Here is a 23,007-nt window from a genome sequence, read left to right as displayed (position 1 = left end):
GGAATTGGCTAATCAAACACATTTCTTATGCAATCTCTTCTGGAACTAGTACTAATATGTGGTACGATCCTTGGGTGAATGGGAAGAGTATATTTCAATTATATGGCGACAGAATACGAAAAGATCTTGGGGCTCCCAAAGATTGGAAGGTTTCCGAGTTCATTGCTAACGGTACCTGGTGTCACCCTAATCCTATTTCTCCCGAAATGTTATCACTTTGGCCGACTATCATAGCTATTCCAATCAGGAACAACTCATCAGATATACTTATTTGGCCTCATGACAATGGCAAATTTAGTGCCACATCCGTATGGAATCAAATTAGACAAAGAAATAACAAGTGGGTCCCAAGCAGTTGGACATTGGATCGACCAGGATCACAAAGACACTCCTTATGTACATGGCAGGCCCTTCTCAATAAACTACCTACAATAGACAATATGAAAAGAAGAGGTATCTATCATGTTAACCGATGCTCCCTTTGTTTGCAACAAGAAGAAACTGTTGACCACCTTTATTTTGCTTGTAATTATACAAAATGGATATGGAAGGAGATTCTCCAGCGATTTGAACTCAATAGACTGCCGCAACCAAACTTGCACCAAGAACTAGGCGACCTTATGCAATGTTTCTCAAGAAAAGGGCCACTTACACAACTGGCAAAGGTTACTTTCAGATGCGCTATTTGGTGGATGTGGAAGGAGAGATGTAATAGAATCTTTGAATGTCAACACACAAACAATGCTCAGCTCTTGAAAGAGATTATTAGAGACTCAAGATCCTGTATGGAGCATGATCTCAAAATCGAGCACTTCACCCGAAGAGAAAAAGATATTTTTATCAAATTTATTTTTTTGGTAAGTAAAAGTAAATTGATTATGTGTAAAGTTTCTACAAATAGCTTTATCTATACAAGTCATAGACAAAGCCAAGTAACTCATAGAGTGCGAATGCGATAGTTATGACTACACATGCTGTAGACTATAACTACCTGTGGGTATATTATTTGGCATCATTCCCAAGATCTTTAGCTAATAGCAAAATTAAATTTGATAAAAATATCTTTTTCTCTTCGGGTGAAGTGCTCGGTTTTGAGATCGTGCTCCATACAGGATCTTGAGTCTCTAATAATCTCTTTCAAGAGCTGAGCATTGTTTGTGTGTTGACATTCAAAGATTCTATTACATCTCTCCTTCCACATCCACCAAATAGCGCATCTGAAAGTAACCTTTGCCAGTTGTGTAAGTGGCCCTTTTGTTGAGAAACATTGCATAAGGTCGCCTAGTTCTTGGTGCAAGTTTGGTTGCGGCAGTCTATTGAGTTCAAATCGCTGGAGAATCTTCTTCCATATCCATTTTGTATAAGTACAAGCAAAATAGAGGTGGTCAACAGTTTCTTCTTGTTGCAAACAAAGGGAGCATCGGTTAACATGATAGATACCTCTTCATTTCATATTGTCTATTGTAGGTAGTTTATTGAGAAGGGCCTGTCATGTACATAAGGAGTGTCTTTGTGATCCCGGTCGAGCCCATTACCAACTGCTTGGGACCCACTTGTTATTTCTTTGCCTAATGTGGCACTAAATTTGCCATTGTCATGAGGCCAAATAAGTATATCTGAAGAGTTGTACTAGTTCCAGAAGAGATTGCATAAGAAATGTGTTTGATTAGCCAATTCCTTGCCTTTAAAATTCCTTTCCAAGCTGCAGAGTGGTATGTTCTTGTTGAAATTTCCCAGATTGATTCCTTTGAAAGATACCTAGCAGAAACCCATTGTGACCATAAGGAACATTTGTTTTGCAAAAGATCCCACAATTGTTGTACCAGGCATGCTTGATTCCAATCTCTAGTATTTCTCAAGTTTAGCCCCCCTTCATCTTTCGGTTTGCAAATGCTATCCCAATTTACCATATGCATTGCCTTATCATTTGTGCCATTCCTGAAGAAGTTCATTAATAACCGTTCAATATCTTGGAGAAGTCCAACAGGCAGAAGAAATGCATTACACCAATATATAGAGTAGGAGTGCAATACAGAACGGATGAGTTCGAGTCGTCCTGCTTTTGATAGAAGCCTATTTTTTCAAGAAGAAATTCTATTCTTTATTTTTTACAGGATAGGCTGACAGTGGGTTTTGTGAATGCCTGTGGATATGAGCGGGAGACCCAAATAAGGAACTGGCAGGCTTCCCTCACTAACCCCCAAAGTTTGTGCAATAAAGACCTTATCCTCAACGTAAGGGCTCATATATACTTTACTTTTCGCATGATTTAACTAAAGTCTAGAAACCATACCAAAGTCATTCATAATAGTAGCCAGGTTATTTACTGAAGTTGGATCATTTTGGAGAAAGATAAGTAAATCATCTGCAAATGTTATATGTGATATATGAATAGAGCCAGCATTGGGTACCTTAATGCTGCCATTTAAGACTGCATGTTCCAACATACAGCTAAGTCCTTCCATCGCAATAGTAAAGAGATACGGAGAGAGTGGATCACCTTGTCGGATGCCATTCGTGCTCCCAAAAAAACCAATAGGTGAGCCATTAAAGAGTATCGAAAACTTTGGAGTTTCCAGGCAAGATTGAATCCAATTAACCCATTGCTGTGGGAAGTTCATATCGAGGAGCATCTTATAGATAAATTTCCTATTAACTGAATCAAAGGCTTTCCGTAAATCAGCTTTAAAACATATTTTTGTCCCTCTTGCTTTTGAATGCAAATCTTTGACCAAGTCATTAGCAAGCAAAATGTTGTGATGTATACTTCTCCCTTTGATGAAAGCAGCTTGATTTGGGCTAATGATCTTGTGTATTACCTTTTGCATTCTATTTGCTAATACTTTGGAGATGATCTTGTAAATAAAGTTGCATAATGATATGGGTCGATAGTTCTCTAGTGAATCAGCCCCTGCATTCTTCGGAATTAAAGAAATAAAGGTGCAATTCATCTCTCTAAGAATATGACCTGAAGAGAAAAAATGTTGGCAAGCCTTGAACACATCATTTCCAATAATAGACCAAGCAGTTTGGTAAAATTCAGCTGGAAATCCATCTGGACCTGGGCTTTTGTGCTTTGGTGACTTAAAGACAACACATACAATTTCGTCGTCAGTAATTGGGGCATTGAGGATTGAAATAGCTTCCGAATCAAGTTTTCTAGTCGGCTCCACATGAATGTTATTAGTTTTCCCAGCTTGATTGAGTAAGGAATAAAAAAATTGCTCTGTGTGTGCTTTAACCTCATCTAAATTCTCAATAAGATTATCATCTTTGTCTCTGCATTTGCTGATACGGTTAACAGCCCTTCGAGTAGCAATTGAAGCATAGAAAAATTTAGTATTGGAATCTCCTAGTGTAAGCCAATGTTGTCGAGACTTCTGCTTTACAAAACTTTCCTCCTGTTTTAAGGCTTGCATGAAGTTATTTCTGGCTTCTGTCTCTTTGTAGATAATATTCTCATCATTTGGCTGAAGTTGCAGCTCATGTTGCAATGACATTAGTTCCTTCCTGCAAAATTGAACTGTGGTGGTAATATTGCCAAAGGTATTTGTATTCCACTCCTTTAGTGCTGCTTTACAGGCTTTGAGCTTTTGACATAATATGTAAGGGGGGGATCCATTCACATTAACATTCCAAGCACTTTAACATTCCAAGCAGATCTGATAACATCAAGAAATTGAGGATGAGTACTCCACATGTTAAAGAATCTAAACGGTTTCTTGCCTCTTGGTGTCGCTTTGTCTGCGTGTATATACATTAAAGAATGGTCAGAAAACAAAGGAGCACCATACTCAAGAAGTGAATCTGGGTAAACTGTTAACCATTCATGATTAATCAAACACCTATCAAGTCGAGCCATTATTTTTCTGTTAGCAGCACCTTGATTACTCCAAGAGAGCCAATTACCCACAGATTTCATATCAAACAAAGCTGCAGTGTCAATGTAATCATTAAAACTTTGAAGCTGGCTTTCTGAAAGTTGTCTACCCCCCTCTTTTTCATTTGTGTACCGAATAGTATTATTTTTGGTAAGTAAAAGTAAATTGATTATGTGTAAAGATTCTACAAATAGCTTTATCTATACAAGTCATAGACAAAGCCAATTAACTCATAGAGTGCGAATGCGATAGTTATGACTACACATGCTGTAGACTATAACTAACTGTGGGTACATTATTTGACATCATTCCCAAGATCTTTAGCTAATAGCAAAATTAAATTTGATAAAAATATCTTTTTCTCTTCGGGTGAAGTGCTCGATTTTGAGATCATGCTCCATACAGGATCTTGAGTCTCTAATAATCTCTTTCAAGAGCTGAGCATTGTTTGTGTGTTGACATTCAAAGATTCTATTACATCTCTCCTTCCACATCCACCAAATAGCGCATCTGAAAGTAACCTTTGCCAGTTGTGTAAGTGGCCCTTTTCTTGAGAAACATTGCATAAGGTCGCCTAGTTCTTGGTGCAAGTTTGGTTGCGGCAGTCTATTGAGTTCAAATCGTTGGAGAATCTCCTTCCATATCCATTTTGTATAATTACAAGCAAAATAAAGGTGGTCAACAGTTTCTTCTTGTTGCAAACAAAGGGAGCATCGGTTAACATGATAGATACCTCTTCTTTTCATATTGTCTATTGTATGTAGTTTATTGAGAAGGGCCTACCATGTACATAAGGAGTGTCTTTGTGATCCCGGTCGATCCCATGTCCAACTGCTTGGGACCCACTTGTTATTTCTTTGTCTAATTTGATTCCATACGGATGTGACACTAAATTTGCCATTGTCATGAGGCCAAATAAGTATATCTGAAGAGTTGTTCCTGATTGGAATAGCTATGATAGTCGGCCAAAGTGATAACATTTCGGGAGAAATAGGATTAGGGAGACACCAGGTACCGTTAGCAATGAACTCGGAAACCTTCCAATCTTTGGGAGCCCCAAGATCTTTTCGTATTCTGTCGTCATATAATTGAAATATACTCTCCCCATTCACCCAAGGATCGTACCACATATTAGTACTAGTTCCAGAAGAGATTGCATAAGAAATGTGTTTGATTAGCCAATTCCTTGCCTTTAAAATTCCTTTCCAAGCTGAAGAGTGGTATGTTCTTGTTGAAATTTCCCAGATTGATTCCTTTGAAAGATACCTAGCAGAAACCCATTGTGACCATAAGGAACATTTGTTTTGCAAAAGATCCCACAATTGTTGTACCAGGCATGCTTGATTCCAATCTCTAGTATTTCTCAAGTTTAGCCCCCCTTCATCTTTCGGTTTGCAAATGCTATCCCAATTTACCATATGCATTGCCTTATCATTTGTGCCATTCCAGAAGAAGTTCATTAATAACCGTTCAATATCTTGGAGAAGTCCAGCAGGCAGAAGAAATGCATTACACCAATATATAGAGTAGGAGTGCAATACAGAACGGATGAGTTCGAGTCGTCCTGCTTTTGATAGAAGCCTATTTTTCCAAGAAGAAATTCTATTCTTTATTTTTTGTAGGATAGGCTGACAGTGGGTTTTGTGAATGCCTGTGGATATGAGCGGGAGACCCAAATAAGGAACTGGCAGGCTTCCCTCACTAACCCCCAAAGTTTGTGCAATAAAGACCTTATTCTCAACGTAAGGGCTCATATATACTTTACTTTTCGCATGATTTAACTGAAGTCCAGAAACCATACCAAAGTCATTCATAATAGTAGCCAGGTTCTTTACTGAAGTTGGATCATTTTGGAGAAAGATAAGTAAATCATCTGCAAATGTTATATGTGATATATGAATAGAGCCAGCATTGGGTACCTTTATGCTGCCATTTAAGACTGCATGTTCCAACATACAGCTAAGTCCTTCCATCGCAATAGTAAAGAGATACAGAGAGAGTGGATCACTTTGTCGGATGCCATTCGTGCTCCCAAAAAAACCAATAGGTGAGCCATTAAAGAGTATCGAAAACTTTGGAGTTTCCAAGCAAGATTGAATCCAATTAACCCATTGCTGTGGGAAGTTCATATCGAGGAGCATCTTATAGATAAATTTCCTATTAACTGAATCAAAGGCTTTCCGTAAATCAGCTTTAAAACATATTTTTGTCCCTCTTGCTTTTGAATGCAAATCTTTGACCAAGTCATTAGCAAGCAAAATGTTATGATGTATACTTCTCCCTTTGATGAAAGCAGCTTGATTTGGGCTAATGATCTTGTGTATTACCTTTTGCATTCTATTTGCTAATACTTTGGAGATGATCTTGTAAATAAAGTTGCATAATGATATGGGTCGATAGTTCTCTAGTGAATCAGCCCCTGCATTCTTCGGAATTAAAGAAATAAAGGTGCAATTCATCTCTCTAAGAATATGACCTGAAGAGAAAAAATGTTGGCAAGCCTTGATCACATCATTTCCAATAATAGACCAAGCAGTTTGGTAAAATTCAGCTGGAAATCCATCTGGACCTGGGCTTTTGTGCTTTGGTGACTTAAAAACAACACATACAATTTCGTCGTCAGTAATTGGGGCATTGAGGATTGAAATAGCTTCCGAATCAAGTTTTCTAGTCAGCTCCACATGAATGTTATTAGTTTTCCCAGCTTGATTGAGTAAGGAATAAAAAAATTGCTCTGTGTGTGCTTTAACCTCTTCTAAATTCTCAATAAGATTATCATCTTTGTCTCTGCATTTGCTGATACAGTTAAAAGCCCTTCGAGTAGCAATTGAAGCATAGAAAAATTTAGTATTGGAATCTCCTAGTGTAAGCCAATGCTGTCGAGACTTCTGCTTTACAAAACTTTCCTCCTGTTTTAAGGCTTGCATGAAGTTATTTCTGGCTTCTGTCTCTTTGTAGATAATATTCTCATCATTTGGCTGAAGTTGCAGCTCATGTTGCAATGACATTAGTTCCTTCCTGCAAAATTGAACTGTGGTGGTAATATTGCCAAAGGTATTTGTATTCCACTCCTTTAGTGCTGCTTTACAGGCTTTGAGCTTTTGACATAAGATGTAAGGGGGAGATCCATGCACATTAACATTCCAAGCAGATCTGATAACATCAAGAAATTGAGGATGAGTACTCCACATGTTAAAGAATCTAAACGGTTTCTTGCCTCTTGGTGTCGCTTTATCTGCGTGTATATACATTAAAGAATGGTTGGAAAACAAAGGAGCACCATACTCAAGAAGTGAATCTGGGTAAACTGTTAACCATTCATGATTAATCAAACACCTATCAAGTCGAGCCATTATTTTTCTGTTAGCAGCACCTTGATTACTCCAGGAGAGCCAATTACCCACAGATTTCATATCAAACAAAGCTGCAGTGTCAATGTAATCATTAAAACTTTGAAGCTGACTTTCTGAAAGTTGTCTACCCCCCTCTTTTTCATTTGTGTACCGAACAGTATTAAAGTCTCCAAGAACAATCCAAGGTACATTGAGACAGCCATTTGCAATATTAGTCAGGTCAGACCAAAGAGTATTTCTTTCTTGCATACTATTTGAAGCATATATACCAATGAAATTGAATTGACAGCCATTCTTTTTGTCCTCTACCTTAAGTTGAATGAATTGATCAGTAGCAGAAAGAAACCAAGCATTAATAGAGTTAGGATGCCATAAGACCCATATTCTACCAAAAGTTTCATTTGAGTCATTGGTAAACAGTTCTGCGTCCGGCCATATTAAATTCTTTTGAGCTTGAACGCGCGATTGTTTAATTTTCGTTTCTACTAGAATAACAATATCACATGCGGCAGACTTGATTATTCTATTGAGCTCCCGACATTTTTCCGGCTTATTAAGTCCGCGAACATTCCAACATGTTATCTTCATCAGTAATAAAGAAATGAAAAGGTGGTAAGGTATTCATCCTTCGACTTTGGATGGACTGTACCATCCTTTTTCTTATCCTTCGGTTTTGTATTTTCCTCCCGCACAATATCCTTACCTTTTATGACTTTATTTCTATATTTATCCACTTCATCTACAGCTTGCAGATTTTTAAACTTTAAAATACCTTGAATCATGTGGTCTTGATTGGCAGGGTTTGTTGAAGTACGATAAGATTGTTGCAGCACAATTTCCTGGATAGTACTTGTTGGAGTAACTTGGCTAGAGAGGTTTGTTGGGGCATGAGTTTGTTGAGACAGAATATCCTTGTTGGCGATGTTTGTTGTGGCTTGAGTTTGTTGAGGAAGAATATCCTTGCTGGCGAGATTTGTTTGGGCCTGAGTTTGTTGAGTTATTGTGGACGGATCCAATGATATTGGAAGAGATGAAGTTCCTGACTTATGTTTCTCCTGTCCACTAGTACCAAGGGAAACCTCTATTGTGGAAGGCTCCGACATTATAGGAAGAGATATAATTTTGGATTTGTCCTTCTGTCCGCGGTGCTGTCCTTGTGAGTCGGAATGCTCAATAGTCTTCGCCACCATCGGTGCTACTGCCATTAGAGTAGACTCGCTTTGTTGCGGAGGCGCTTGACGTGGTCGATAGACCTTTGTGATTTGTTTTGGAGTTTGCTGACAAGCTCCATTTGCATGACCAAAAGATAAGCAATGCTGACATCGTTGTGGCTTCCAAGAATATGAGACATGTACCTTCCGAGTATTCCCGTCAAGATCACGATAGAAAACCTCATTTGGAAGATCTTCGTCAGAAGAAACCAGTACACATGCTCGTGCAAATGCTAATCTCGTCTGAGCAGCTGTTGCTTTGTCGATATAGAGTGGCTGTCCCAGAGTGCTGCATAACTTTGCAATAAAACGTTGACTCCAAAGATGTAGAGGAAGACCTTGAAAGGATACCCATAATGGAATAGACTGTAGGCTATCTAACTCCAAACGGACATCAGGAGACCAGCGTCGTAGAATCATTGGATGGCCGCGAATAGTCCAGAATCCTTCGAGGACTCGTTGTAAATCTTCTTCAGAGTATAGCTTGCAAACAAAGAATCCGTTCTCCAGCATATGAAGATCAAATGACGATATTCCCCATCGAGTTTTGATAAATGAGGATAGTGGGAAATAAGATGTTTTGAGACCTACCACATAGCCAACAATCGCCATAGACCATGTCTCAATAAGCTCTGCTGAATCAGCAGTCTCGTATACAGCAATCTTCTTATCAGCCTGAACTTCTGGAGTAAAGAATTCCAAGCTTAGATCCGGACTTCCAACCGGAGCCTTGAAGAGGCTAGTCCAAGGCCTAGGGTCACTGGAAATGAGGGCAGGCTGCCGCGATCTAGAGCGCGATCTACTTCGATGTTGTTTCGTCGAAGGAGTTTCTCTCTGGAGAGGATATGGAGGAGGAGCCAATTGAGGGGTAACGGTAGGGAGTCTTACCATCGTATCAACTCTCCCGCCACCATCGCCAGCCCTAGGGGCCGTCGCTGCCATGTTTGATCCCTCTTCTGGTCGCGGCTATAGAATCATCTCCATAGGGAAAAACCACCGTCGCAGTCGCAGTATATCAGATCGCCGCTACAGTACCGTCGCCCTAGGGAGATCTGGTCGCCGCTATAGTATCGTCGCCCTTGGGGAGAAGCCGACGCTGTAGGAGATCCGATCACCACTACAGTAAGGGAGATCAGATCGTTGCTATAGTATCGTCGCCCGTGGGAGAAAGCCAACGCTGCAGGAGTCAGATCGCCCTAGGGAGATCTCGTCGCCGCTACAGAGTCGTCGCCGCTACAGTACTGTCGTTGCTACAGTGTCGTCGCCGCCGCTACAGTACGTCGCCCTTGGGAAACAGCCGACGCTGCAGGAAATCAGATCGCCGCTACAGTGTCGTCGCCTGTCGCCCGTGGGAGAAAGCCGACGCTGCAGGAGTCAGATCGCCCTAGGGAGATCTGGCCGCCGCTATAATGGTCGCCCTAGATATGTTCGCCGCTACAGTGTCGTCGCCGCTACAGAAGTCGCCCTAGATCTGGTTGCCGCTACAGTGTCGTCGCCGCTGCAGGAGTCAGATCGCCCTAGGGAGATCTGGCCGCCGCTACAGTGTCGTCGCCGCTACAGTGGTCGCCCTAGATCTGGCCGCCGCTACAGTGGTCGCCGCTACAGTGTCGTCGCCGCCCTAGATCTGGTCGCCGCTACAGTGTCGTCGCCGCCGCTACGGGGCATCAGTTTGCAGTTATAAACAGAATCAAGACGTAAACGTAAACTGCAAAGTCTCCAAGAACAATCCAAGGTACATTGAGACAGCCATTTGCAATATTAGTCAGGTCAGACCAAAGAGTATTTCTTTCTTGCATACTATTTGAAGCATATATACCAATGAAATTGAATTGACAGCCATTCTTTTTGTCCTCTAACTTAAGTTGAATGAATTGATCAGTAGCAGAAATAAACCAAGCATTAATAGAGTTAGGATACCATAAGACCCATATTCTACCAAAAGTTTCATTTGAGTCATTGGTAAACAGTTCTGCGTCTGGCCATATTAAATTCTTTTGAGCTTGAACGCGCGATTGTTTAATTTTTGTTTCTACTAGAATAACAATATCACATGCGGCAGACTTGATTATTCTGTTGAGCTCCCGACATTTCTCCGGCTTATTAAGTCCGCGAACATTCCAACATGTTATCTTCATCAGTAATAAAGAAATGAAAAGGTGGTAAAGTATTCATCCTATGACTTTGGATGGATTGTACCATCCTTTTTCTTATCCTTCGGTTTTGTATTTTCCTCCCGCACAATATCCTTACCTTTTATGGCTTTATTTCTATATTTATCCACTTCATCTACAGCTTGCAGATTTTTAAACTTTAAAATACCTTGAATCATGAGGTCTCGATTGGCAAGGTTTGTTGAAGCATGATAAGATTGTTGCAGCACAATTTCCTGGATAGTACTTGTTGGAGTAGCTTGGCTAGAGAGGTTTGTTGGGGCATGAGTTTGTTGAGACAGAATATCCTTGTTGGCGATGTTTGTTGTGGCCTGAGTTTGTTGAGGAAGAATATCCTTGCTGGCAAGATTTGTTTGGGCTTGAGTTTGTTGAGTTATTGTGGACGGATCTAATGATATTGGAAGAGATAAAGTTCCTGACTTATGTTTCTCCTGTCCACTAGTACCAAGGGAAACCTCTGTTGTGGAAGGCTCCGACATTATAGGAAGAGATATAATTTTGGATTTGTCCTTCTGTCCGCGATGCTGTCCTTGCGAGTCGGAATGTTCAATAGTCTTCGCCACCATCGGTGCTACTGCCATTAGAGAAGACTCGCTTTGTTGCGGAGGCGCTTGACGTGGTCGATAGACCTTTGTGATTTGTTTTGGAGTTTGCTGACAAGCTCCATTTGCATGACCAAAAGATAAGCAATGCTGACATCGTTGTGGCTTCCAGGAATATGAGACATGTACCTTCCGAGTGTTCCCGTCAAGATCACGATAGAAAACCTCATTTGGAAGATCTTCGTCAGAAGAAACCAGTACACATGCTCGTGCAAATGCTAATCTCGTCTGAGCAGCTGTTGCTTTGTCGATGTAGAGTGGCTGTCCCAGAGTGCTGCATAACTTTGCAATAAAACGTCGACTCCAAAGATGTAGAGGAAGACCTTGAAAGGATACCCATAATGGAATAGACTGTAGGCTATCTAACTCTAAACGGACATCAGGAGACCAGCGTCGTAGGATCATTGGATGGCCGTGAATAGTCCAGAATCCTTCGAGGACTCGTTGTAAATCTTCTTCAGAGTATAGCTTGCAAACAAAGAATCCGTTCTCCAGCATATGAAGATCAAATGACGATATTCCCCATCGAGTTTTGATAAATGAGGATAGTGGGAAATAAGATGTTTTGAGACCTACCACATAGCCAACAATCGCCATAGACCATGTCTCAATAAGCTCTGCTGAATCAGCAGTCTCGTATACAGCAATCTTCTTATCAGCCTGAACTTCTGGAGTAAAGAATTCCAAGCTTAGATCCGGACTTCCAACCGGAGCCTTGAAGAGGCTAGTCCAAGGCCTAGGGTCACTGGAAATGAGGGCAGGCTGCCGCGATCTAGAGCGTGACCTACTTCGATGCTGTTTCGTCGAAGGAGTTTCTCTCTGGAGAGGATATGGAGGAGGAGCCAATTGAGGGGTAACGGTAGGGAGTCTTACCATCGTATCAACCCTCTCGCCACCGTCGCCAGCCCTAGGGGCCGTCGCTGCCATGTTTGATCCCTCTTCTGGTCGCGGTTATAGAATCATCTCCATAGGGAAAAGTCACCGTCGCAGTATATCAGATCGCCGCTACAGTACCATTGCCCTAGGGAGATCTGGTCGCCACTATAGTATCGTCGCCCTTGGGGAGAAGCCGACGCTGCAGGAGATCCAATCACCACTACAGTAAGGGAGATCAGATCGTTGCTATAGTATCGTCGCCCGTGGGAGAAAGCCAACGCTGCAGGAGTCAGATCGCCCTAGGGAGATCTCGTCGCCGCTACAGTGTCGTCGCCGCTACAGTACCGTCGCTGCTACAGTTTCGTCGCCGCCGCTACAGTACGTCGCCCTTGGGAAACAGTCGACGCTGCAGGAAATCTGATCGCCGCTATAGCGTCATCGCCTGTCGCCCGTGGGAGAAAGCCGACGCTGCAGGAGTCAGATCGCCCTAGGGAGATCTGGCCGCTGCTACAGTGGTCGCCCTAGATCTGTTCGCCGCTACAGTGTCGTCGCCGCTACAGTGGTCGCCCTAGATCTGGCCGCCGCTACAGTGTCGTCATTTTTTTTTTTTTTATCAAATTTAATTTTGCTATTAGCTAAAGATCTTGGGAATGATGTCAAATAATGTACCCACAGGTAGTTATAGTCTACAGCATGTGTAGTCATAACTATCGCATTCGCACTCAATGAGTTAATTGGCTTTGTCTATGACTTGTATAGATAAAGCTATTTGTAGAATCTTTACACATAATCAATTTACTTTTACTTACCAAAAAAAAAAAAAAGGAGTGAAACACGAGAACTTCCCAGGGGGTCACCCATCCTAGTACTACTCTCACCAAAGTCGACGCTTAACTTCGGAATTCTGTTGGGATCCGGTGCTTTAGTGTTGGCATTATCACACCCGTTTCGCGTGCTTCGTCCCTCGCCTATGTGCACGTCGCGGCCGGCGCATCAACGTCCGGAGCCTCTTGCCCGTCACGAAACCGTCGGCGCTTTCTCGAACGTTCACGAAATCCCTATTGCAAGCTCCCTCCGAGCCCTAGTCCAACGACTGCGTATCGGTCACGGCAAGCGCGCGTCGAAACCATCGGCACTTTCTAGAACGATCTCGAAATCGCTATTGTTACCCAAATCCGGAAAGCTCTCTCCGAGCCCCACGATACAGACTGCGTAGCGGTCACGGCAAATTCCGAGCCCCAAAACAATCGTCTCGGAGGTCTACAGGAGATGTTTCGTATCTCGGGACGCAAAAAGGAGTGCAACACGAGGACTTCCCAAGGGTTCACCCATCCTAGTACTACTCTCTCTAAATCACGCTTAACTTCGGAGTTCTGATGGGATCCGATACTTTAATGCTAGCATTATCGCACCCTTTTCGCGTGCTTCGTCCCTCGCCGATGTGCACGTCGCGGCCGGCGAATCATCGTCCGAAGCCTCTTGCCCGTCATGAAACCGTCGGCGCTTTCTCGAACGTTCACGAAATCCCTATTGCAAGCTCTCTCCGAGCCCTAGCCCAATGACTGCGTATCGGTCACGGCAAGCGCGCGTCGAAACCATCGACACTTTCTGGAACGATCTTGGAATCGCTATTGCGACCCCAATCCGGAAAGCTCTCTCCGAGCCCCACGATACTGACTGCGTAGCGGTCACGGCAAATTCCGAGCCCCAAAACAATCGTCTCGGAGGTCTACGGGAGATGTTTCTTATCTCGGGACGCAAAAAGGATTGAAACATGAGGACTTCCCAGGGGGTCACCCATCCTAGTACTACTCTCTCCAAAGTCGGCGCTTAACTTCGGAATTCTGTTGGGATCCGGTGCTTTAGTGCTGGCATTATCACACCCGTTTCGCGTGCTTCGTCCCTCGCCTATGTGCACATCGCGGCCGGCGCATCAACGTCCGGAGCCTCTTGCCCGTCACGAAACCGTCGGCGCTTTCTCGAACGTTCAAGAAATCCCTATTGCAAGCTCCCTCCGAGCCCTAGTCCAACGACTGCGTATCGGTCACGGCAAGCGTGCGTCGAAACAATCGGCACTTTCTAGAATTATCTCAAAATCGCTATTGTGACCCAAATCCGGAAAGCTCTCTCCGAGCCCCACGATACTGACTGCATAGCGGTCACGGCAAATTCCGAGCCCCAAAATAATCGTCTCGGAGGTCTACGGGAGATGTTTCATATCTCGGGACGCAAAAAGGAGTGCAACACGAGGACTTCCCAGGGGTTCACCCATCCTAGTACTACTCTCTCTAAATCACGCTTAGCTTCGGAGTTCTGATGGGATCCGGTACTTTTGTGCTGGCATTATCGCACCCTTTTGGCGTGCTTCGTCCTTCGCCGATGCGCACGTCGCGGCCGGCGCATCAACGTCCGGAGCCACTTGCCCATCACGAAACCGTCGGCGCTTTCTCTAACTTTCACGAAATCCCTATTACAAGCTCTCTCCGAGACCTAGCCCAACTACTGCCTATCGGTCACGGCAAGCGCGCGTCGAAACCATCGACACTTTCTAGAACGATCTCGGAATCGCTATTGCGACCCCAATCCGGAAAGCTCTCTCCGAGCCCCACGATACTGACTGCGTAGCGGTCACGGCAAATTCCGAGCCCCAAAACAATCGTCTCGGAGGTCTACGGGAGATGTTTCTTATCTCGGGACGCAAAAAGGATTGAAACATGAGGACTTCCCAGGGGGTCACCCATCCTAGTACTACTCTCTCCAAAGTCGGCGCTTAACTTCGGAATTCTGTTGGGATCCGGTGCTTTAGTGCTGGCATTATCACACCCGTTTCGCGTGCTTCGTCCCTCGCCTATGTGCACATCGCGGCCGGCGCATCAACGTCCGGAGCCTCTTGCCCGTCACGAAACCGTCGGCGCTTTCTCGAACGTTCAAGAAATCCCTATTGCAAGCTACCTCCGAGCCCTAGTCCAACGACTGCGTATCGGTCACGGCAAGCGTGCGTCGAAACAATCGGCACTTTCTAGAATTATCTCAAAATCGCTATTGTGACCCAAATCCGGAAAGCTCTCTCCGAGCCCCACGATACTGACTGCATAGCGGTCACGGCAAATTCCGAGCCCCAAAATAATCGTCTCGGAGGTCTACGGGAGATGTTTCATATCTCGGGACGCAAAAAGGAGTGCAACACGAGGACTTCCCAGGGGTTCACCCATCCTAGTACTACTCTCTCTAAATCACGCTTAGCTTCGGAGTTCTGATGGGATCCGGTACTTTTGTGCTGGCATTATCGCACCCTTTTGGCGTGCTTCGTCCTTCGCCGATGCGCACGTCGCGGCCGGCGCATCAACGTCCGGAGCCACTTGCCCATCACGAAACCGTCGGCGCTTTCTCTAACTTTCACGAAATCCCTATTACAAGCTCTCTCCGAGACCTAGCCCAACTACTGCCTATCGGTCACGGCAAGCGCGCGTCGAAACCATCGACACTTTCTAGAACGATCTCGGAATCGCTATTGCGACCCCAATCCGGAAAGCTCTCTCCGAGCCCCACGATACTGACTGCGTAGCGGTCACGGCAAATTCCGAGCCCCAAAACAATCGTCTCGGAGGTCTACGGGAGATGTTTCGTATCTCGGGATGCAAAAAGGATTGAAACACGAGGACTTCCCAGGGGGTCACCCATCCTAGTACTACTCTCTCCAAAGTCGGCGCTTAACTTCGGAATTCTGTTGGGATCCGGTGCTTTAGTACTGGCATTATCACACCCGTTTCGCGTGCTTCGTCCCTCGCCTATGTGCACGTCGCGGCTGGCGCATCAACGTCCGGAGCCTCTTGCCCATCACGAAACCGTCGGCGCTTTCTCGAACGTTCACGAAATCCCTATTGCAAGCTCTCTCCGAGCCCTAGCCCAATGACTGCGTATCGGTCACGCAAGCGCGCTTCGAAACCATCGACACTTTCTAGAACGATCTCGGAATCGCTATTGCAACCCCAATCCGGAAAGCTCTCTCCGAGCCCCACGATACTGACTGCATAGGGTCACGGCAAATTCCGAGCCCCAAAACAATCGTCTCGGAGGTCTATCGGAGATTTTCGTATCTTGGGACGCAAAAAGGAGTGAAACACAATGACTTCCCATGGGGTCACCCATCCTAGTACTACTCTCTCCAAAGTCGGCGCTTAACTTCGGAATTCTGTTGGGATCCGGTGCTTTAGTACTGGCATTATCACACCCGTTTCGCGTGCTTCGTCCCTCGCCTATGTGCACGTCGCGGCCGGCGCATCAACGTCCGGAGCCTCTTGCCCGTCACGAAACCGTCGGCGCTTTCTCGAACGTTCACGAAATCCCTATTGCAAGCTCTCTCCGAGCCATAGCCCAAGGACTGCGTATCGGTCACGGCAAGCACGCGTCGAAACCATCGACACTTTCTAGAACGATCTCGAAATCGCTATTGTGACCCAAATCCGGAAAGCTCTCTCCGAGCCCCACGATACTGACTGCGTAGCGGTCACGGCAAATTCTGAGCCCCAAAACAATTGTCTCGAAGGTCTACCGGAGAAGTTTCGCATCTCGGGACGCAAAAAGGAGTGCAACACGAGGACTTCCTAGGGGTTCACCCATCCTACTACTACTCTCTCTAAAACACGCTTAACTTCGGAGTTCTGACGGGATCCGGTGCTTTAGTGATGGCATTATCGCACCCTTTTCGCGTGCTTCGTCCCTCGCCGATGTGCAAGTCGCGGCCGGCGCATCATCGTCTGGAGCCTCTTGGCCGTCACGAAACCGTCGGGGCTTTCTCGAACGTTCACGAAATCCCTATTGCAAGCTCTCTCCGAGCCCTAGCCCAACGACTGCGTATCGTTCACGGCAAGCGCGCGACGAAACCATCGACACATTCTAGAACGATCTGGGAATCGCTATTGCGACCCCAATCCGGAAAGCTCTCTCCGAGCCCCACGATACTGACTGCTTAGCGGTCACGGCGAATTCCGAGCCCCAAAACAATCGTCTCGGAGGTCTACGGGAGATGTTTCGTATCTCGGGACGCTAAAAGGAGTGAAACACGAGGACTTCCCAGGGGGTCACCCATTCTAGTACTACTCTCTCCAAAGTCGGCGCTAAACTTCGGAATTCTGTTAGGATCCGGTGCTTTAGTGCAGGCATTATCACACCCGTTTCGCGTGCTTCGTCCCTCGCCTATGTGCACGTCGCGGCCTACGCATCAACGTCCGGGGCCTCTTGCCCGTCACGAAACCGTCGGCGCTTTCTCGAACGTTCAAGAAATCCCTATTGCAAGCTCCCTCCGAGCCCTAGTCCAACGACTGCGTATCGGTCACGGCAAGCGTGCGTCGAAACAATCGGCACTTTCTAGAATTATCTCAAAATCGCTATTGTGACCCAAATCCGGAAAGCTCTCTCCGAGCCCCACGATACTGACTGCATAGCGGTCACGGCAAATTCCGAGCCCCAAAACAATCGTCTCGGAGGTCTACGGGAGATGTTTCATATCTCGGGACGCAAAAAGGAGTGCAACACGAGGACTTCCCAGGGGTTCACCCATCCTAGTACTACTCTCTCTAAATCACGCTTAGCTTCGGAGTTCTGATGGGATCCGGTACTTTTGTGCTGGCATTATCGCACCCTTTTGGCGTGCTTCGTCCTTCGCCGATGCGCACGTCGCGGCCGGCGCATCAACGTCCGGAGCCACTTGCCCATCACGAAACCGTCGGCGCTTTCTCTAACTTTCACGAAATCCCTATTACAAGCTCTCTCCGAGACCTAGCCCAACTACTGCCTATCGGTCACGGCAAGCGCGCGTCGAAACCATCGACACTTTCTAGAACGATCTCGGAATCGCTATTGCGACCCCAATCCAGAAAGCTCTCTCCGAGCCCCACGATACTGACTGCGTAGCGGTCACGGCGAATTCCGAGCCCCAAAACAATCGTCTCGGAGGTCTACGGGAGATGTTTCGTATCTCGGGACGCAAAAAGGAGTGAAACACGAGGACTTCCCAGGGGGTCACCAATCCTAGTACTACTCTCTCCAAAGTCGGCGCTTAACTTCGGAATTCTATTGGGATCCGGTGCTTTAGTGCTGGCATTATCACACCCGTTTCGTGAGCTTCGTCCCTCGCCTAAGTGCACGTCGCGGCCGGCGCATCAACGTCCGGAGCCTCTTGCCCGTCACGAAACCGTCGGCGCTTTCTCGAACGTTCACGAAATCCCTATTGCAAGCTCCCTCCGAGCCCTAGTCCAACGACTGCGTATCGGTCACGGCAAGCGCGCATCGAAACCATCGGCACTTTCTAGAACGATCTCGAAATCGCTATTGTTACCCAAATCCGGAAAGCTCTCTCCGAGCCCCACGATACAGACTGCGTAGCGGTCACGGCAAATTCCGAGCCCCAAAACAATCGTCACGGAGGTCTACGGGAGATGTTTCGTATCTCGGGACGCAAAAAGGAGTGCAACACGAGGACTTCCCAAGGGTTCACCCATCCTAGTACTACTCTCTCTAAATCACGCTTAACTTCGGAGTTCTGATGGGATCCGATACTTTAGTGCTGGCATTATCGCACCCTTTTCGCGTGCTTCGTCCCTCGCCGATGTGCACGTCGCGGCCGGCGAATCATCGTCCGAAGCCTCTTGCCCGTCACGAAACCGTCGGCGCTTTCTCGAACGTTCTCGAAATCCCTATTGCAAGCTCTCTCCGAGCCCTAGCCCAACGACTGCGTATCGGTCACGGCAAGCGCGCGTCGAAACCAACGGCACTTTCTAGAACGATCTCGAAATCGCTATTGCGACCCCAATCCGGAAAGCTCTCTCCGAGCCCCACGATACTGACAGCGTAGCGGTCACGGCAAATTCCGAGCCCCAAAACAATCGTCTCGGAGGTCTACGGGAGATGTTTCGTATCTCGGGACGCAAAAAGGATTGAAACACGAGGACTTCCCAGGGGGTCACCCATCCTAGTACTACTCTCTCCAAAGTCGGCGCTTAACTTCGGAATTCTGTTGGGATCCGGTGCTTTAGTGCTGGCATTATCACACCTGTTTCGCGTGCTTCGTCGCTCGCCTATGTGCACATCGCGGCCGACGCATCAACGTCCGGAGCCTCTTGCCCGTCACGAAACCGTCGGCGTTTTCTCGAACGTTCACGAAATCTCTATTGCAAGCTCTCTCCGAGCCCTAGCCCAACGACTGCGTATCGGTCACAGTAAGCGCACGTCGAAACCATCGGCACTTTCTAGAAAGATCTCAAAATCGCTATTGTGACCCTAATCCGAAAATCTCTCTTCGAGCCCCACGATACTGACTGCGTAGCGGTCACGGCAAATTCCGAGCCCCAAAACAATCGTCTCGGAGGTCTACGGGAGATGTTTCGTATCTCGGGACACAAAAAGGAGTGCAACACGATGACTTCCTAGGGGTTCACCCATCCGAGTACTACTCTCTCTAAATCACGCTTAACTTCGGAGTTCTGATGGGATCCGGTACTTTAGTGCTGGCAATATAGCACCCTTTTCGCGTGCTTCGTCCCTCGCCGATGTGCACGTCGCGGCCGGCGCATCATCGTCCGGAGCCTCTTGCCCGTCACGAAACCGTCGGCGCTTTCTGGAACGTTCACGAAATCCCTATTGCAAGCTCCCTCCGAGCCCTAGTCCAACGATTGTGTATCGGTCACGGCAAGCGCGCGTCGAAACCATCGGCACTTTCTAGAATGATCTCAAAATTGCTATTGTGACCCAAATCCGGAAAGCTCTCTCCGAGCCCCACGATACTGACAGCGTAACGGTCCCGGCAAATTCCGAGCTCCAAAACAATCGTCTCGGAGGTCTACGGGAGATGTTTCGTATCTCGGGACGCAAAAAGGAGTGCAACACGAGGACTTCCCAGGGGTTCACCCATCCTAGTACTACTCTCTCTAAATCACGCTTAACTTCGGAGTTCTGATGGGATCCGGTACTTTAGTGCTGGCAATATCGCACCCTTTTCGCGTGCTTCGTCCCTCGCCGATGTGCACGTCGCGGCCGGCGCATCATCATCCGGAGCCTCTTGCCCGTCACGAAACCGTCGGCGCTTTCTGGAACGTTCACGAAATCCCTATTGCAAGCTCTCTCCGAGCCCTAGCCCAACGACTGCGTATCGGTCACGGCAAGCGCGCGTCGAAACCATCGGCACTTTCTAGAACGAACTCGAAATCGCTATTGTGACCCAAATCCGGAAAGCTCTCTCCAAGCCCCACGATACTGACTGCGTAGCGGTCACGGCAAATTTCGAGCCCCAAAACAATCGTCTCGGAGGTCTACGGGAGATGTTTCGTATCTCGGGACGCAAAAAGGAGTGCAACACGAGGACTTCCCAGGGGTTCACCCATCCTAGTACTACTCTCTCTAAATCACGCTTAACTTCGGAGTTCTGATGGGATCCGGTACTTTAGTGCTGGCAATATCGCACCCTTTTCGCGTGCTTCGTCCCTCGCCGATGTGCACGTCGCGGCCGGCGCATCATCGTCCGGAGCCTCTTGCCCGTCACGAAACCGTCGGCGCTTTCTCTAATTTTCACGAAATCCCTATTGTAAGCTCTCTCCGAGCCCTAGCCCAACGACTGCCTATCGGTCACGGCAAGCGCGCGTCGAAACCATCGACACTTTCTAGAACGATCTCGGAATCGCTATTGCGACCCCAATCCGGAAAGCTCTCTCCGAGCCCCACGATATTGACAGCGTAGCGGTCACGGCAAATTCCGAGCCCCAAAACAATCGTCTCGGAGGTCTACGTGAGATGTTTCGTATCTCGGGACGCAAAAAGGAGTGAAACTCGAGGACTTCCCATGGGGTCACCCATCCTAGTACTACTCTCTCCAAAGTCGGCGCTTAACTTCGGAATTCTGTTGGGATCCGGTGCTTTAGTACTGGCATTATCACACCCGTTTTGCGTGCTTCGTCCCTCGCCTTTGTGCACGTCGCGGCCGGCGCATCAACGTCCGGAGCCTCTTTCCCGTCACGAAACCGTCGGCGCTTTCTCGAACGTTCACGAAATCCCTATTGCAAGCTCTCTCCAAGCCCTAGCCCAACGACTGCGTATCGGTCACGACAAGCGCACGTCGAAACCATCGGCACTTTATAGAACGATCTCAAAATCGCTATTGTGACCCTAATCCGAAAATCTCTCTCCGAGCCCCACGATACTGACTGCGTTGCGGTCATGGCAAATTCCGAGCCCCAAAACAATCGTCTCAGCGGGCTACGGGAGATGTTTCGTATCTCGGGACGCAAAAAGGAGTGCAACACGAGGACTTCACAGGGGTTCACCCATCCTAGTACTACTCTCTCTAAATCACGCTTAACTTCGGAGTTCTGATGGGATCCGGTACTTTAGTGCTGGCATTGTCGCACCCTTTTCGCGTGCTTCGTCCCTCGCCGATGTGCACGTCACGGCCGGCGCATCATCGTCCGGAGCCTCTTGCCCGTCACGAAACCGTCGGCGCTTTCTCGAACATTCACGAAATCCCTATTGCATGCTCTCTCCGAGCCCGAGCCAAATGACTGCGTATCGGTCACGGCAAGCGCGCGTCCAAACCTTCGACACTTTCTAGAACGATCTCGGAATCGCTATTGCAACCCCAATCCGGAAAGCTCTCTCCGAGCCCCACGATACTGACTGCGTAGTGGTCACGGCAAATTCCGAGCCCCAAAACAATCGTCTCGGAGGTCTACCGGAGATTTTCGTATCTTGGGGCGCAAAAAGGAGTGAAACAAAAGGACTTCCCATGGGGTCACCCATCCTAGTACTACTCTCTCCAAAGTCGGCGCTTAACTTCGGAATTCTGTTGGGATCCGGTGCTTTAGTGCTGGCATTATCACACCCGTTTCGCGTGCTTCGTCCCTCGCCTATGTGCATGTCGCGGCCGGCGCATCAACGTCCGGAGCCTCTTGCCCGTCACGAAACCGTCGGCGCTTTCTCGAACGTTCACGAAATCCCTATTGCAAGCTCTCTCCGAGCCCTAGCCCAACGACTGCGTATCGGTCACGGCAAGCACGCGTCGAAACCATCGACACTTTCTAGAACGATCTCGAAATCGCTATTGTGACCCAAATCCGGAAAGCTCTCTCCGAGCCCCACGATACTGACTGCATAGCGGTCACGGCAAATTCTAAGCCCCAAAACAATTGTCTCGAAGGTCTACAGGAGAAGATTCGTATCTCGGGACGCAAAAAGGAGTGCAACACGAGGACTTCCTAGGGGTTCACCCATCCTAGTACTACTCTCTCAAAATCACGCTTAACTTCGGAGTTCTGATGGGATCCGGTGCTTTAGTGATTGCATTATCGCACCCTTTTCGCGTACTTCGTCCCTCGCCGATGTGCACGTCGCGGCTGGCGCATCATCGTCTGGTGCCTCTTGGCCGTCACGAAACCGTCGGCGCTTTCTCGAACGTTCATGAAATCCCTATTGCAAGCTCTCTCCGAGCCCTAGCCCAACGACTGCGTATCGTTCACGGCAAGCGCGCGTCGAAACCATCGACACATTCTAGAACGATCTGGGAATCGCTATCGCGACCCCAATCCGGAAAGCTCTCTCCGAGCCCCACGATACTGACTGCTTAGAGTCACGGCGAATTCCGAGCCCCAAAATAATCATCTCGGAGTTCTACGGGAGATGTTTCGTATCTCGGGACGCAAAAAGGAGTGAAACACGAGGACTTCCCAGGGGGTCACCGATCCTAGTACTACTCTCTCCAAAGTCGGCGCTTAACTTCGGAATTCTGTTGGGATCCGGTGCTTTTGTGCTGGCATTATCACACCCGTTTCGCGTGCTTCGTCCCTCGCCTATGTGCACGTCACGGCCGGCGCATCAACGTCCGGGGCCTCTTGCCCGTCACGAAACCATCGGCGCTTTCTTGAACGTTC

At 47.1% G+C, this 23,007-nt stretch overlaps 1 non-coding gene and 19 pseudogenes across 1 annotated transcript; all 20 read right to left on the bottom strand.

Moving 5' to 3' along the window:
• Positions 1 to 12,918: 12,918 nt before the first annotated feature.
• On the bottom strand, positions 12,919 to 13,039 carry LOC135604389 (5S ribosomal RNA; annotated as a pseudogene).
• Positions 13,040 to 13,389: 350 nt separating this feature from the next.
• LOC135604047 (5S ribosomal RNA) lies at positions 13,390 to 13,508 on the bottom strand (annotated as a pseudogene).
• A 350-nt stretch (positions 13,509 to 13,858) lies between these two features.
• Positions 13,859 to 13,979, bottom strand: LOC135599313 (5S ribosomal RNA; annotated as a pseudogene).
• Positions 13,980 to 14,329: 350 nt separating this feature from the next.
• Positions 14,330 to 14,448, bottom strand: LOC135603558 (5S ribosomal RNA; annotated as a pseudogene).
• Positions 14,449 to 14,798: 350 nt separating this feature from the next.
• Positions 14,799 to 14,919, bottom strand: LOC135599312 (5S ribosomal RNA; annotated as a pseudogene).
• A 350-nt stretch (positions 14,920 to 15,269) lies between these two features.
• Positions 15,270 to 15,388, bottom strand: LOC135603557 (5S ribosomal RNA; annotated as a pseudogene).
• A 350-nt stretch (positions 15,389 to 15,738) lies between these two features.
• On the bottom strand, positions 15,739 to 15,859 carry LOC135604643 (5S ribosomal RNA; annotated as a pseudogene).
• Positions 15,860 to 16,206: 347 nt separating this feature from the next.
• LOC135599282 (5S ribosomal RNA) lies at positions 16,207 to 16,327 on the bottom strand (annotated as a pseudogene).
• A 350-nt stretch (positions 16,328 to 16,677) lies between these two features.
• LOC135603780 (5S ribosomal RNA) lies at positions 16,678 to 16,796 on the bottom strand (annotated as a pseudogene).
• Positions 16,797 to 17,617: 821 nt separating this feature from the next.
• LOC135603556 (5S ribosomal RNA) lies at positions 17,618 to 17,736 on the bottom strand (annotated as a pseudogene).
• Positions 17,737 to 18,086: 350 nt separating this feature from the next.
• On the bottom strand, positions 18,087 to 18,207 carry LOC135599535 (5S ribosomal RNA; annotated as a pseudogene).
• A 350-nt stretch (positions 18,208 to 18,557) lies between these two features.
• On the bottom strand, positions 18,558 to 18,676 carry LOC135603892 (5S ribosomal RNA; annotated as a pseudogene).
• A 350-nt stretch (positions 18,677 to 19,026) lies between these two features.
• Positions 19,027 to 19,147, bottom strand: LOC135599474 (5S ribosomal RNA; annotated as a pseudogene).
• Positions 19,148 to 19,497: 350 nt separating this feature from the next.
• LOC135599444 (5S ribosomal RNA) lies at positions 19,498 to 19,616 on the bottom strand (annotated as a pseudogene).
• Positions 19,617 to 19,966: 350 nt separating this feature from the next.
• On the bottom strand, positions 19,967 to 20,085 carry LOC135603647 (5S ribosomal RNA; annotated as a pseudogene).
• Positions 20,086 to 20,435: 350 nt separating this feature from the next.
• Positions 20,436 to 20,554, bottom strand: LOC135603646 (5S ribosomal RNA; annotated as a pseudogene).
• Positions 20,555 to 20,904: 350 nt separating this feature from the next.
• Positions 20,905 to 21,025, bottom strand: LOC135599211 (5S ribosomal RNA; annotated as a pseudogene).
• A 350-nt stretch (positions 21,026 to 21,375) lies between these two features.
• Positions 21,376 to 21,494, bottom strand: LOC135603278 (5S ribosomal RNA; annotated as a pseudogene).
• Positions 21,495 to 21,843: 349 nt separating this feature from the next.
• On the bottom strand, positions 21,844 to 21,964 carry LOC135604536 (5S ribosomal RNA; annotated as a pseudogene).
• Positions 21,965 to 22,314: 350 nt separating this feature from the next.
• Positions 22,315 to 22,433, bottom strand: LOC135601261 (5S ribosomal RNA). The gene has a single exon (XR_010483560.1). It is a non-coding gene; the product is annotated as a 5S ribosomal RNA (ribosomal RNA).
• Positions 22,434 to 23,007: the final 574 nt, after the last annotated feature.

This window comes from Musa acuminata, chromosome BXJ2-1 (assembly GCF_036884655.1).
Source record: "Musa acuminata AAA Group cultivar baxijiao chromosome BXJ2-1, Cavendish_Baxijiao_AAA, whole genome shotgun sequence".
Taxonomy (NCBI): Eukaryota; Viridiplantae; Streptophyta; class Magnoliopsida; order Zingiberales; family Musaceae; genus Musa; species Musa acuminata.
This window is presented reverse-complemented; position numbering and strand designations above follow the sequence as displayed.